This window comes from Lagenorhynchus albirostris, chromosome 5 (genome assembly GCF_949774975.1).
Source record: "Lagenorhynchus albirostris chromosome 5, mLagAlb1.1, whole genome shotgun sequence".
In the NCBI taxonomy this organism is placed as follows: domain Eukaryota; kingdom Metazoa; phylum Chordata; class Mammalia; order Artiodactyla; family Delphinidae; genus Lagenorhynchus; species Lagenorhynchus albirostris.
Window position 1 is genome coordinate 25,201,404 of NC_083099.1, and position 12,186 is coordinate 25,213,589.

The window sequence follows — 12,186 nt, forward strand, 5'->3', positions numbered from 1 at the left end:
CCCAATAGATCAATGAACCATTGACCAAAAAGGTAACCGGGAAAAGACAGCAGGAAGTGGTAGCGAAATACTTCTCAGTGGGTTTAAGTGGGAAGCTGAGGTCCCTCTGCCGTGGCCTCTCCTCCTCTCTGGAGGGGGGCTGGGTGGTGGATGGAGAGGAGGAGAAACGTTGGGAGGATGGGTGAGTGGGGGCACTTGGAAGGCTCATGAGCAAGCAGTTCTCACGGGCTCCAGTTCTCAGAGGCTCCTCTGTCTTGAGGAGGCTGAAGGCCATTTCTTCTGGGGTAACCTCCAACTGCTGAAGGGAATCCACTAGGACTCACTCCCTCAAAGCTGTTAAGAACATGGCCTGAGGGCTTCCCGGGTGGCACAGTGGGTGAGCGTCCGCCTGCCGATGCAGGGGACACGGGTTCGTGCCCCGGTCCGGGAAGATCCCACATGCCGCAGAGCGGCTGGGCCCGTGAGCCATGGCCACTGAGCCTGCGTGTCCGGAGCCTGTACTCCGCAACAGGAGAGGCCACAACAGTGAGAGGCCCGCGTACTGCAAAAAAAAAAAAAAGAACATGGCCTGAGTCAAGAAAGAGGGATAATGAGGACTTTCCATTGTCCTGTTAGTCCGGGTCCCAAAGACGGGAACAGAGGCCAGGATTTAAGACACATGATCTGGGAATAGAGACTATTTTTGGCTGGAGCTTCCTTAGCACAGCATTTCTTTCCAGGACAGACACCTCCAGTTGCCCCTCAATATTCATTCCTTCCTTGCCAACAGAATCTTGATTTGGTGGGGGGCGGGGGAGGGAAAGTGTGGCAGAGATGGCCAGCTCACCATGAGACCCATCTCCTCTTCCTCCTAGGCACAGGGCTGGACCACATTTCCCAGCCTCCCTTGCAGGAAGTGTGGTCATCTGACTGAGCCCTGGCCAATGGAATGTCAGTGGAAGTAATTCTCCATCTTCAAGTCTGGCCCATAAAATCTTCCCATACTCCATCCTCCATGTCCCTTCCTCTTCCACTGATTGATGCAAATGAGCATGGCAGCCTTAAGAGCCTGGGTCCCTGAATGGCCTTTTGGAAAAGAGGCCCTACCTCCCTAATCAGGAACAGCCATTTTGGACTTTGTGTGAGCAAAATGTAAATGTCCGCCATATTTGAGTCATTAAATGTACCGCTGACCCTTGAACAACATGGGTCCACTTATAGGCAAATCTTTTTCAATAGTAAATACAGTACTACCTGATCTGAGGCTGGCTGAACTCACAGATGCGGAACTGTGGCTATGGAGGGCCAACTATAAAGTTACATACAGATTTTTTACTTGGGGGTTGGGGGAGGTCAGGGCCCCAAACCCACGTGTTGTTGAAGGGTCAACTGTATTCGGTTTGTTTGTTTCAGCGGGGAGCCTCCCTAACTGTTCTAAGCAGCAATGTGCCCTGCTAAATGCTCACATGGCCATTTTAACTGGGAGTGACCGTGTGACACAGTTCTGGCCATGGCACGTCAGAGGAGGCCTGCTGGATGTTTGGGGGAAGATGTCTGCTTTCCTAATAAAAGGTACCCATGTGGCTGGTGTCTCCTTCCTGCAGCAGCCATTTTGCCATCATGAAGAAAAGGCCAAGAAAATAACAGAGTGTCAGTCCAGACAGACATCAGCTGTTGAGACCAATGCCAGCAACCACTACCTTCAAACATCTTGTTACATGAGAAAAATAAACCACTATCAACTTAAGCCACTAAGGTAGGGTTTTCTGTTACTTTGCAGCCAAACACAATCCTAACCGCTTTGCAACCATTCATTCACCCAACCTTTATTGAGGCCTATTTCGTGCCAGTTCTTGGGCTAAGGATGAAGATTCAGGGGTGAGCTGGGTGTAGCCCCTGCCCTCCAGAAGCTCCCAGTCAAGCTGGGGAGAAGGCCTCTGAGCAGACAATCTGCGTGCAGTGGGAACGGATGCTGCAGTGACACACTATGTCCTGGGGATGGGGCAGGGGGGCAAGGTGGGTGGGTGTGCACTGAGGCAAGGACTTCCCCACTCCCTTTCTGGCACTGGGCACACACAGCAAACACCCCTCAAGCTATAAAAAAGCGAGTAGCGAGAACGTGCTATGCTCGGCCCAGCCAGGCAACTGCAACTACTTGCCGCGTGTTGAGTCCCTAAACACCGTCAATTGATGCAACTGTTTCAAGATAGTCAGCAGTCATTAGAGCAAGATGCACAAGAGGAGAACATAAAAACGCATACGCCGCTGACTCAGAAACGCTGGAAATTACGTGAACCGAGGATGAGGCGGGCTGGCCTAGATCGTCCTGCCTATTGATATTCGGATCTCCCAAAATATACTCTCTTTCTCAAAGACAGAGTCATGTTTCACCTTGAAGACAGAGCCCAAAGAATCAAACGTCTAAGCCATGACCTTCAACCATAAATGTCCAAGCTCCGACTCTCAGGTCTGTGCTTCCATTAAGAACCGTGATGGAGACAAACTGGTGACAGAAGTCAACCCCATCTGGGAAATCAAGAGGCAACCAAACCAGAGAAGTCAGAGCAGCTAGGGAACAAACCGGAAACTAGAGAAAAGGTTTTCCTCCTTTTAACTCAATGCTGCCTACACACAAATTTTTTTTTTTTTTTAATGAATGGCATTACTTGCCATTTCTTTACTTTCCAAGAATGGGCAAAGTGTTTTAAGAAAAAAAGACAAAGCCTCATTGACTTCAGACTCCAGAAGTTTAAAAATGAATAAAATAAGCAGGCTCTCCAATAAGAGAAGTGATTATCAGGCTTCCAGTCTGACTGCTGTTTCATGAGTACAAAGAACTCCAGTGCAGAGCAGCGGGTGTGCTAATCACGCAAGGCAGAGGAGCGCTCGAGTTCTGAGGCAGCAATCACAGGTTTCTCTAGTCCTCAGCCCACCGCTGGGGGCCGCCGCAGGATGGCAAGGGCTTGGCTGGGCAGGCTGCCACACTGGAGTTTCTTTGTAGGACACGTGGAGCAAGGAAGGGTGAGGTCTGAGGTGGAAGGACCTCCCTTTCCAGGACCTGTTATTAAACCCAAGCCTATCAACAGTTTCCCAGAGACCTTCAGATGAAGAAGATTCCAGCTATGGCAGACACAGGACACATGATAGTGTTAAAGAGAAAACCACAGGCCCAAAATGGCATCACTTGTGTTAAAACCCATGATACCAAACCTAGTTTTATTACCTAACCTAATTGCAGCTTCAGCCTTCCCCAGAAATGTAATCTTAATTGGCCAGTCTGGAATTTTCTGGCCAGCACCAATGAAATAATCTGTCACATGGGTCCTCTCTATCCCCCCACATCCCCCAAAGGAAGTAGAGGTAAACGACATGATAGACCCTTGCCCCTCACCCAGAAGAAGGTGACCTGGCCTGAAGCAACCCTTGACTTTCTTTTACTGATAGCCTCCTTGCCCCTCCCTCCTTCTATTTAGTGCAGCCCCTCAGAGGGGGCTTCTACTTACAAGATGGGATGCTGCCCAATTCACGACTCGTTGAATAAAGCCAATTAGATCTTCACATTTACTCGGTTGGATTTTGTGTGTGAGCGGTAGTCTGGCCTCTGCCTCAGGTTAGTCCCCTACCCGCCCTCGGGAGCAGCTGTGCCATTCCTCACTCAAAGAACTGGGTCTCTGATAGAATCGTGGGCTTCCAGGGCTGCTAGAGAGCCAGCCCAGAACAGTGGTCAGGGCATCTGGTGCTGTCGACCAGGACCAAGAACAGCGCTGGCAAACCAGGTGAGTAAACACTGGGTTTACAGTCTCGTATCACGCTTCCCACTAACAACCTGAGGCCAAGAGTGATAGTTAAAACGTGAACAACCAGCGTGTGTCAGACACAGACCAGTCAAATGAGTGCCTGTCTTCAAGAGTTGGCAAGGCCACGTCACCACTGTGTACCCGCTGAAGACCATGTGCTAGCCCCCGCCACCACCCCCAGTCATGGTGAACCCTTCATAGGCTACACCCTAGCCTCTCATGGCCATAAAAGGTGGCCTGGAGCCAGGTGCGTGCCTGGGAAATGCCTGCGCTATTATTCCTGTCCTTCGCTGTGAACTTAAGTGTGATATCCTCCGCTCCATGAGGACAGAGGCTATGTGTATCTTACCCGTCATCCTACACCCACCATCTCAGTGCAGTTGGTTGGTACCAAAAATGTTTTTTGGATGAATATGTTAAGGAATGAATGAATAGTAAAAAACAAACAAACAAAAAACAGCTAACATTTAAGCATGCACTATGTGTTCTAAGTCCTTGTCATGCACTATCTCATTTCAGCTTCACAACAATACCATGAAGTAAGTTTTATCATCACCTCCATTTCACAGAAGAGAAGAAACCAAGGCATAGAGAGGTTAAGTAGCTTGTCCAAGGGTACAAGTTTAATAATGATAAATCCAGGATTTAAAGCCAATCTGGCTTCAGAGCCTACACGCTGAACCACTACACTGTGCTGAGGACACAGTCACAGGAACTTTTGTATTAGGAAGTCATCAAAAGAGAACCTCTGTACAACATTGTAAATCAATTATACTTCGATTAAAAAAAATTAAATTAAAATCAAAAGAGAGAACCTCTGACATCCACAAACCCTGAAAAATCCTTCCAGACAGTTTCTGATGGCGCTAAGCATACACTGTTTTTGTTTGTTCGGCTCATTGTAAAGATGTTCTGTAATTTTCAAATAACTATGTAACCACATTGAGTTATCAAGCAACTGTAGCAGGAAATCCACGTACTTAGTATTTCTCCACTCAAGAGACCTGAATTCTAGGGGAGCTCTTATAAAGACTCTGTGGTCCCATGTCCCCATCTCTAAGAAGATCCCAGACTTGCTAGAAGGACTGAACAAGATCATGGACATAGTTGCCTATTTAAATGGTAAGCTACTACATAAGCATAATATATGACCATAAAATTAATATATTTCAATAAAATGACAGACCACAATTTCTATTACCTATCAATCTATACTTGTCAGAATTCTGTATTTGCATATACGTCTACCGTAGTTCCTATTTCTATCTCTCCACATTTCAGTAACAATGTTTACAGCTTAATTTATTTCTGTAAGACTGTGTCCCTCTGTTATCACTTCTGAGTTTCCAGACATTTCTACATCCCCTACCTTAATCCAACTGCTCCTTTCATTTTAGAAGCATAGTTAACAAGGCAGTAAATGTCTTATTCTAACTTCAAATTCTCCTATATTAGCAGCCGACACAACTAGCAAACAGAGCTTCATCTGAGCTTTATAGTTAAAAAGCTCAACATGATACTGCTCTATCTCTGAAGGCCTGAAGTTTGGTGTTAGGTCCAAGAATGAGGTGGGTCTAGGAAAGTAAGCTGTGGTTTCTGTTAGCTGGCAAGACACATGTCTCCATGTAATTGAGGGGTAGTTCAAATAGTATTCCAACTATTTGTAAATTGGGTGTAAATGACGAGTCTGACCACAAACAGGAGAGGAGAGGACAGGAGGGGGCAGGCGGTATCAGAACCTGGTGCAATAATTTTCATCTTAGTCTGTTCGTTAAAGCTCTGGTTTCTATGCTGTTGATTGTGGCTCTAAGGAAGTTGGTTATACACAGAGACAGAGAGAGTGGTAAGCAGATGACAAAAGGATGCCTCATAATACAGAAACATGAACACATACGTTGGGGAAGTGACTACGCAAATACACACAGAATTTACAAGTTCCTAAGTTGCTACCACTAGATATTTGAGTTGCCCAACCTCTCCTCCACCCTAGTACCAGTACAGAGGTGGCTCGATCAATGTGTGCAGTGCAGGAGGGTGGGGCAGAGGGACCAGGAGGGAGGGAGGGCGGGCCCGGAATGCAGGGATGAATCCCAGATACTCCTTGCGGAGTAGAGGATATGGGTGAAGGCTGCCTCCTGGCTGCAGAAACCACATAACTAGGCTCCTCCAAGTCCTTTCTCAATGCCTTTATTTTTTCCTTAATAAATCTTATTTATTTACTTATTTATTTTTGGCTGTGTCAGGTCTTCACTGCTGCACGCGGGCTTTCTCTAGTTGCGGTGAGCGGGGACTACTCTTCATTGCAGTGCGTGGGCTTCTCATTGCGGTGGCTTCTCTTGTGGAGCACAGGCTCTAGGGCACGTGGGCTTCAGTAGTTGTGGCACGAGGGCTCAGTAGTTGTAGCTTGTGGGCTCTAGAGCGCAGGCTCAGTAGTTGTGGCGCACAGGCTCAGTAGTTGTGGCTCGCAAGCTCTAGAGCACAGGCTCAGTAGTTGCGGTGCACAGGATCAGTTGCTCCGCGGCATGTGGGATCTTCCCGGAACAGGGCTCGAACTCGTGTCCCCTGCATTGGCAGGAGGATTCTTAACTACTGCGCCAGCAGGGAAGCCCTCAATGCCTTTTTAATCATTAACATCCTCCATGCTCCTGCAATGTCTCCTCTCTTCGTTACTGATAGCCCTGTTTCTTTTCCAAAGCCAGTGGCCTCCCTAACCAAGGCCCAAGAAGATTCAGAGCAGCCTCCTGGTTCTAGGGATGAAGGCTACTTACTATCCTGGAGTCTGCGGCTCAGGCCACCCTGGCCCTCCTGCCTTTTGGACTCAGAGCAGACCTACAGGTCATTCCCGGTTCACGGGTGCCTCCTCGTGGCTGCCTTGCAGGATCTCCAGGTTGAGGGGCCTTAGCAGGCCCTACACCAGCCGCAAGGCTGCCCAGCAGGCTCAAGAAGAGTGTGCGGGAGGCTGCTTCTGCCAACAGGCCCACCATCCTACCAGAAGGCAGCTGTTACCGCTTCTCCACCCCCTAAGTGCAGGGGCACAGACCCTCCCAGCCGCATCTCTTTTGGCCACCGGCCTGAACGCTCCCCTCAGCATCTCAGGTGTGAGCTGCCTCCCCCAGGCCAGATCCCAGACCCATGGCATCACTCAAGCCACCTTTTCCAAAGGGGCACAACCCTCATCCAAACCTTCAAATGGCTCAGTGCTCTCCCAGCCCTCACCTGGCTTTCAAGGCTTTCTAGGAAGCAGAACAGTGGGCCCAGCACACCTTATTCCAGGTAACTGTGGGGCCGTTTTTCCAATCACAGTGACTTTGCTCCGAATGGCAACCCCTCCACCTGCATGTGGGCCCACGTCCTCATCCACCAGCCCAGAGCCTCGTCCCGGGGCTGAAGTCTACCTCCGTGAGTTTTCAGGACCTTGGCTATTCTGCTACCCTTTTTCCTACCCCCCTCCACAGAGGAAGTTCTCTCTCTCTCTTCCTCTCTCGCTCCCCCCCCCTTTCTTTCTCACTCACAAACTGCAGGCATTAATTAAACGTCTTCTAGAAAACAGATTTTCACCAGCTGCAGTTATCCTGGGTATGAGCCAGACCTGGAAACACAGACAGTCCAGGTGAGGAAGATAAGCCCATGACAGCTGTGAACCTGTGGGCAGTGCAGGTTCCCACATCAAAGGGACATTCTGAATTCCAGCCCTTTCCATACTCCTGAGAAAAGGGGACACAGGTTGCTCCCACCCCTTTAGCCTCTGGCCGTTCTCTCCAGAGCTGGCCTTTGACAGAGGCCGAAGAGCTAGACTTTGATCTACCTGCCAGTGGGTCACGGCCACTTCCCACGGACAGAAACATCTTGCCCAAACACCAGCCTCCCTCCCCCGCAACAGCACAGCAAATCAGATTGCCCAAAAAGTGCAAGAAGAGGCGCTCCCAGCTCTCCCTGGTGTGGGCAGCAGCCACTGGAGGGAAGATGCTGTGGTCTGAAGCAGCCAGCAGGGCTCTGCAAGTGGCTTCCCCCACCATGCGCAGGGATGAGGGACGCTGAAGGGGGCCGCGGCCACAGCTCAGGGCCCTAGAGGCTAAGCTGTGAGGGACGCACCCCTCAGCAGGAAGCCTTAGCTGCCCACCGTGCCCCTCACCTCACCCTAGCTGTGGCATAAGGACAACTGCTTTGCTTCACGGAAATTCTGGAGTGCCCTCTGAGGTCAGAGACCCAGCTGTCAAAGCCTGACCCATAAATTGAGCTCTCTGCCCCCAATATACACAGAAATGAATGTCTCTGTTGAGATAAGGTATTTCTTTAAAATCTGATCAATCGAAGGATGATGTTTTGGAAACAGTGCAGCACAATGGAAAACCATGGGTAATGCACTCAACCCGGATTCAGGAAAGACACCCACTTCTTTACTAGACAAACACTGAGTACCTGTCACTTAGAGGGCGCCAGGCTGGGTCTGGGGCCGCAAAGATGGTTCCACCCCACAGCTGAAGGTTATCCTGGGCAGTGGGGCATCTGACATTCAACAAGTCATCACACAGCAACCTGGCGGGGGTTGAGGGGATACCCACAGGAGTGTGTAGGCACTCAGAGGGAGCCTACCCAGCCCCAGTGTGACCTTGGGCTAATTACTTACTAATTCACTACTCAACAGTGAACGAATATTGAGTTAATTACTCTTCGAGCCAATCACTAAAAAGAAAGAGTTGCAGATATCGCAGTTCCGCAAATGCTCCAAATGCAGTGCTCCAAAGGTCAGGTGGCCCATCTAGGCCCTGGTGCCCAAAAGTAGCATCCTAAGCATCATCAGTGAGGGTGGGCTGGCCAGGAGCTAATCTGTAGAAGAGACACAACTCCTACAAGCCCCTTCTCTAAAATAGGCAATTAACTTAATCCAAGACTTACTGAAAGCCAGGAGAAGGGATGGGGCAGGTTCATGCACTGGCTTTCTGGCTGTCACCCTGCATCTCCACCTCTCTCCAGGGAACACGAGGCTTTTCAAACCACCTGCTTTAGATCCTCTTCGCACAGATGTCCTGACGGGGCACCAACACCTCCGAGGAGGAGTTGTTGCCAAGCTCCGTCCGCAGTCACGTCACGTCTGTGAGGCTGGCTGGGCACTGCCTGCTCCACACTCGGGTTCACCCGCGGGACTTCTGCAAACAGCAACAGATGTTCCCAAGTTGTGGAGCCTTCTTGAGGCTCCCTTGGCCGTCCACCCCACACTTGCCCATTCGCACGCGATCTGATTCCACATCTCTCCTGATTTTACTTTTCGAATGCTTACAAAGCATCCTTGTGTTCCCGAAGCCACTGGCCACCCAGGCGGGGATGTCCTCCCTCCCCTCGAAACGCCCCGCCGAAGCGGGAATATATGGCTCCACGTCCTCCGGCACTGCTAATCCTTTAACCACCCACACTTAACACCTTGAAAGACCGCTGCAGCCGCCAAGAAGGCCACCAGCTCTAAGCACAACCAATTTCGTGTGTGTAACAAAGCCGGCTTCTTTAAAAGACTGCGACCTAAGCAATTTCACGAGCAAAAACAACGCCGGGGGTGTAAACCACGCAGTCCTAACCTGAGCATCCCGGAATGTTAACCTGCGCACGCAGCGGCCCCCTCCGCTGGGCCCCGGGACTACCGGGCGCAGGTAGCTGCCGGCAGGAGCCGGCCCCACCCCCGAGGAAGACGGCAGAGAACTTGCCGTCACCGCAGCCTCCTTACCTGGAGACCAGCTGGCTCGCCACGGCCGGGGAAGGGGGATCCTGCGAGCTCCAGTTCCGGCAGGAATCAGGCGGCAGGAGTGCGGGGGCCGGGCAGGAGCGGGCTGGAGGGGCGGGACCGCGGATGGAGGCAGGCGAGGTGCGGGGCTGGAGGTGGAGAAGCAGGACGCAGCGCGGGTGAAGGGAGGCACCCACCGGAGGCTGCGGGGCAAAGGCCTGGGGAAAGGGCGGCGGAATCGTAGGCCGGGTTAGGGGGCGCTGGGGCTAGGAGAGGGGGCGGTGGATGAGAAGGCGGGGACTGGGATCCGGGCGCGTGGGCGTGGGGGAGTGGAAGCGAGTCGGGGGCTGGGGTTTGGGGAAGGGGCGGGGATGGAGGAGGGAGCTCAGTAACGGGGTTCAGACCCGGAGCTCGCAAGCGCGCCCCCGACCCCCCACCCCTCTCCCACCGGAGTCACTGCCCGGTCGTCCCGGCCTTGGCGCGTCCAGAGGACCCCTTCGGCCTCCGAGACCGGCACCCCGGGACACCCGCCCGCCTCGAGCCTCCGCGGGAGACTCCGCTCAGCCTCAAAGGTAACCACCCCGACCGCGGCCCGCGCCGCGCTCACCGCCCATGGTCCCGGCCCGGCCCCGGCTCCGCCACAGCGCGCCCGGCTCCGCGCTCGCCGCCCGCTCCGCCCGGCGCAGGGGGAGGCGAGGGCGGCGCGCAACGACTTCGGGGCAGCGCGACGGTGCGCAGCGTCCCCTAGTGGCCTCGCCGCCCTCGAGCTCCGCCCCGGAGGCGGCGATGCGGTGCGGCCCGGCCGGCCGGAAGGGAGCAGAGGGACTGCGGAGAGGACACTTGATTGGAGGAGGTCAAACACAGGCCCCAGAGATGGGCCAGTCTTCAGAGATCCCAGCGTGTGAAAGTCACGGTCACGGGCACCCTGAGTGCGCGGGGACCGCGGCCACCTGAGCGCAGGGCCTCTGCGCGCGTAACGACGCGGGACTCGGGATCAGGGATGCATGGACGCACGCCTAGGCCGGGTACACAGAAACGGCCCGGAGCCCTAGTGTGGGTGCCTGTGGACCGTGTGCCTGACCCGGCGCCACCCGGGGGCCGGTGCTGAGCTGGACGCGAGTGTTTTGGGTCCACCATTGCCGGTGACTGATACAAACTGTCACGATTCTCGCCACCTTGCCCCCCCCCCCCCCCCCGCCCCGCAGGCTACTCCACGTTTCTCTTCCGGCTCCCACCACATCCGGCCCTGTGTGTCAACTCTAGACCGTCACCCTGCTGTCTTTGGATGGCCTGCAGGCGCCCTGGGGAGGTCGCGGCCCGGGCAACGTCTCTCCCCACCCCTTTCCCGTCCCGTGGTTCTCAGCGTTCTCGGAGCTACTGGAGAGCCACAGAGCACTTGACTGATTTCTGTAACTCCCTGTTAAGACACCCGAGAGACGTGCAGTTGAACTTGATATGATACCGTATTGGGGGTCATTCCTTTCAAATGTTGGGTCCCAGCTGGTGGTGATTCCTACCTGATTTCTCTGCGTGAGATGATCTGACCAACTGCGACTGTCAGACAGGACTTTGGTGTCAGTTCAGGAACTGCAGTGACCCCTACGTGCCCTAGAGCAACTGGTCTTGCGGAAAACAGGCTCCTAAGTATATTTACTATTGACCTCCCGGGCGCACTTTCTGGAGGAGTTTCTCACTTGGCCTCTGCTTTCACTCCTGTATTGATGGCTCCCTAATCCACACTCGACACGGAGATGCTTTACCCATATTTCTACCTACTCTCTGGTTTTCTGCTTAGAACTTTCCATCTCAGTTCAGCACTCCCAGCACCAAATTCTATCTCTTGCCAGCTCCCAATTGCATCTGCTCTATGGTCTCACCGTTTATGCAGCCCCCTGGTTTGCCTTCCTCAGCTGAAGGCTCAATGTCCAGGGAGGCTTTGCTTCTAAATCCTGATAACCTGCTTTTCTCTCCCCATTTCTGGGATGCCACACTGTGCTCAGCTCCTTCCTGCCCTGACCACTGACACAACCCCTTCCCAGTCATGAACCGCACCTCCCAGCACAAAATCTTTTCACTGTCCACCTCAGCATTGCCCCAGACTCTCCCACCTGTTTCTCAGTCCACCGCACCCCACCCCCACCCAACACCTCTCCTCCTTCCCTCCACGATCCCGCTGGCTGTCCTCTCACTAATTCCAGGCTCTACCCCTTCCCCGGTGCTGCCTCCCTCTTCCCTACATGAGTTAGGGCACTTCCTGCTCTAAATGACAGGCAACCCAATTCACACTCACTTAAACAGAAAGGAATTGATTGACTTACGTAAATTAAAAGCTCAGGGCACTGTCTGCTTCAGGCCCTGGAAACCAAAGCCCTCAAGGACTCTCCATCTCCCAGCTTTGCTTCCTTCCATGTGAGCTATACTCTCAGGCTCCATGCGAGACCCCAGCAGATCCAGGCTCACAACCTCGCAGCAGCAAGGCCAGCAGAAAAACGGCTTCTCTTTGCCCACCCTTCCCGCAGGCCTGTGTCCCGACTCTGCTTGGCACGACTGGGTCACCTGTCCATCCTGTTCTCCCAGACACTGTGAGCGCCCCCTCTCTGCTACCTTCTCATCCTCCACAGGGAACCAGTGCCTGCTCCTGGATCCCTTCTCTGTCACAGTGGGACTGAAGGTGACACGGGACACCATTGCTAACCA

General features: G+C 53.0%; 1 protein-coding gene across 4 annotated transcripts in view; it reads right to left on the reverse strand.

The window, feature by feature from the left end:
• The window catches only part of PXYLP1 (2-phosphoxylose phosphatase 1), a 68,316-nt gene extending 58,160 nt beyond the window's left edge, over positions 1-10,156 (reverse strand). For 2 of the 4 annotated variants that reach the window (XM_060149720.1, XM_060149723.1), the window contains exons 1-3: positions 10,097-10,153; positions 9,493-9,707; positions 8,673-8,923 (exon numbers count right to left, since the gene is read on the reverse strand). The gene's annotated coding sequence lies outside the window, so the exon portion shown is untranslated. Of the gene's footprint in view, positions 1-8,672; positions 8,924-9,492; positions 9,708-10,096 lie in introns of all 4 variants that reach the window. The other 2 variants (XM_060149722.1, XM_060149721.1) reach the window with 2 other exon arrangements.
• Between the last annotated feature and the right edge of the window lie 2,030 nt (positions 10,157-12,186).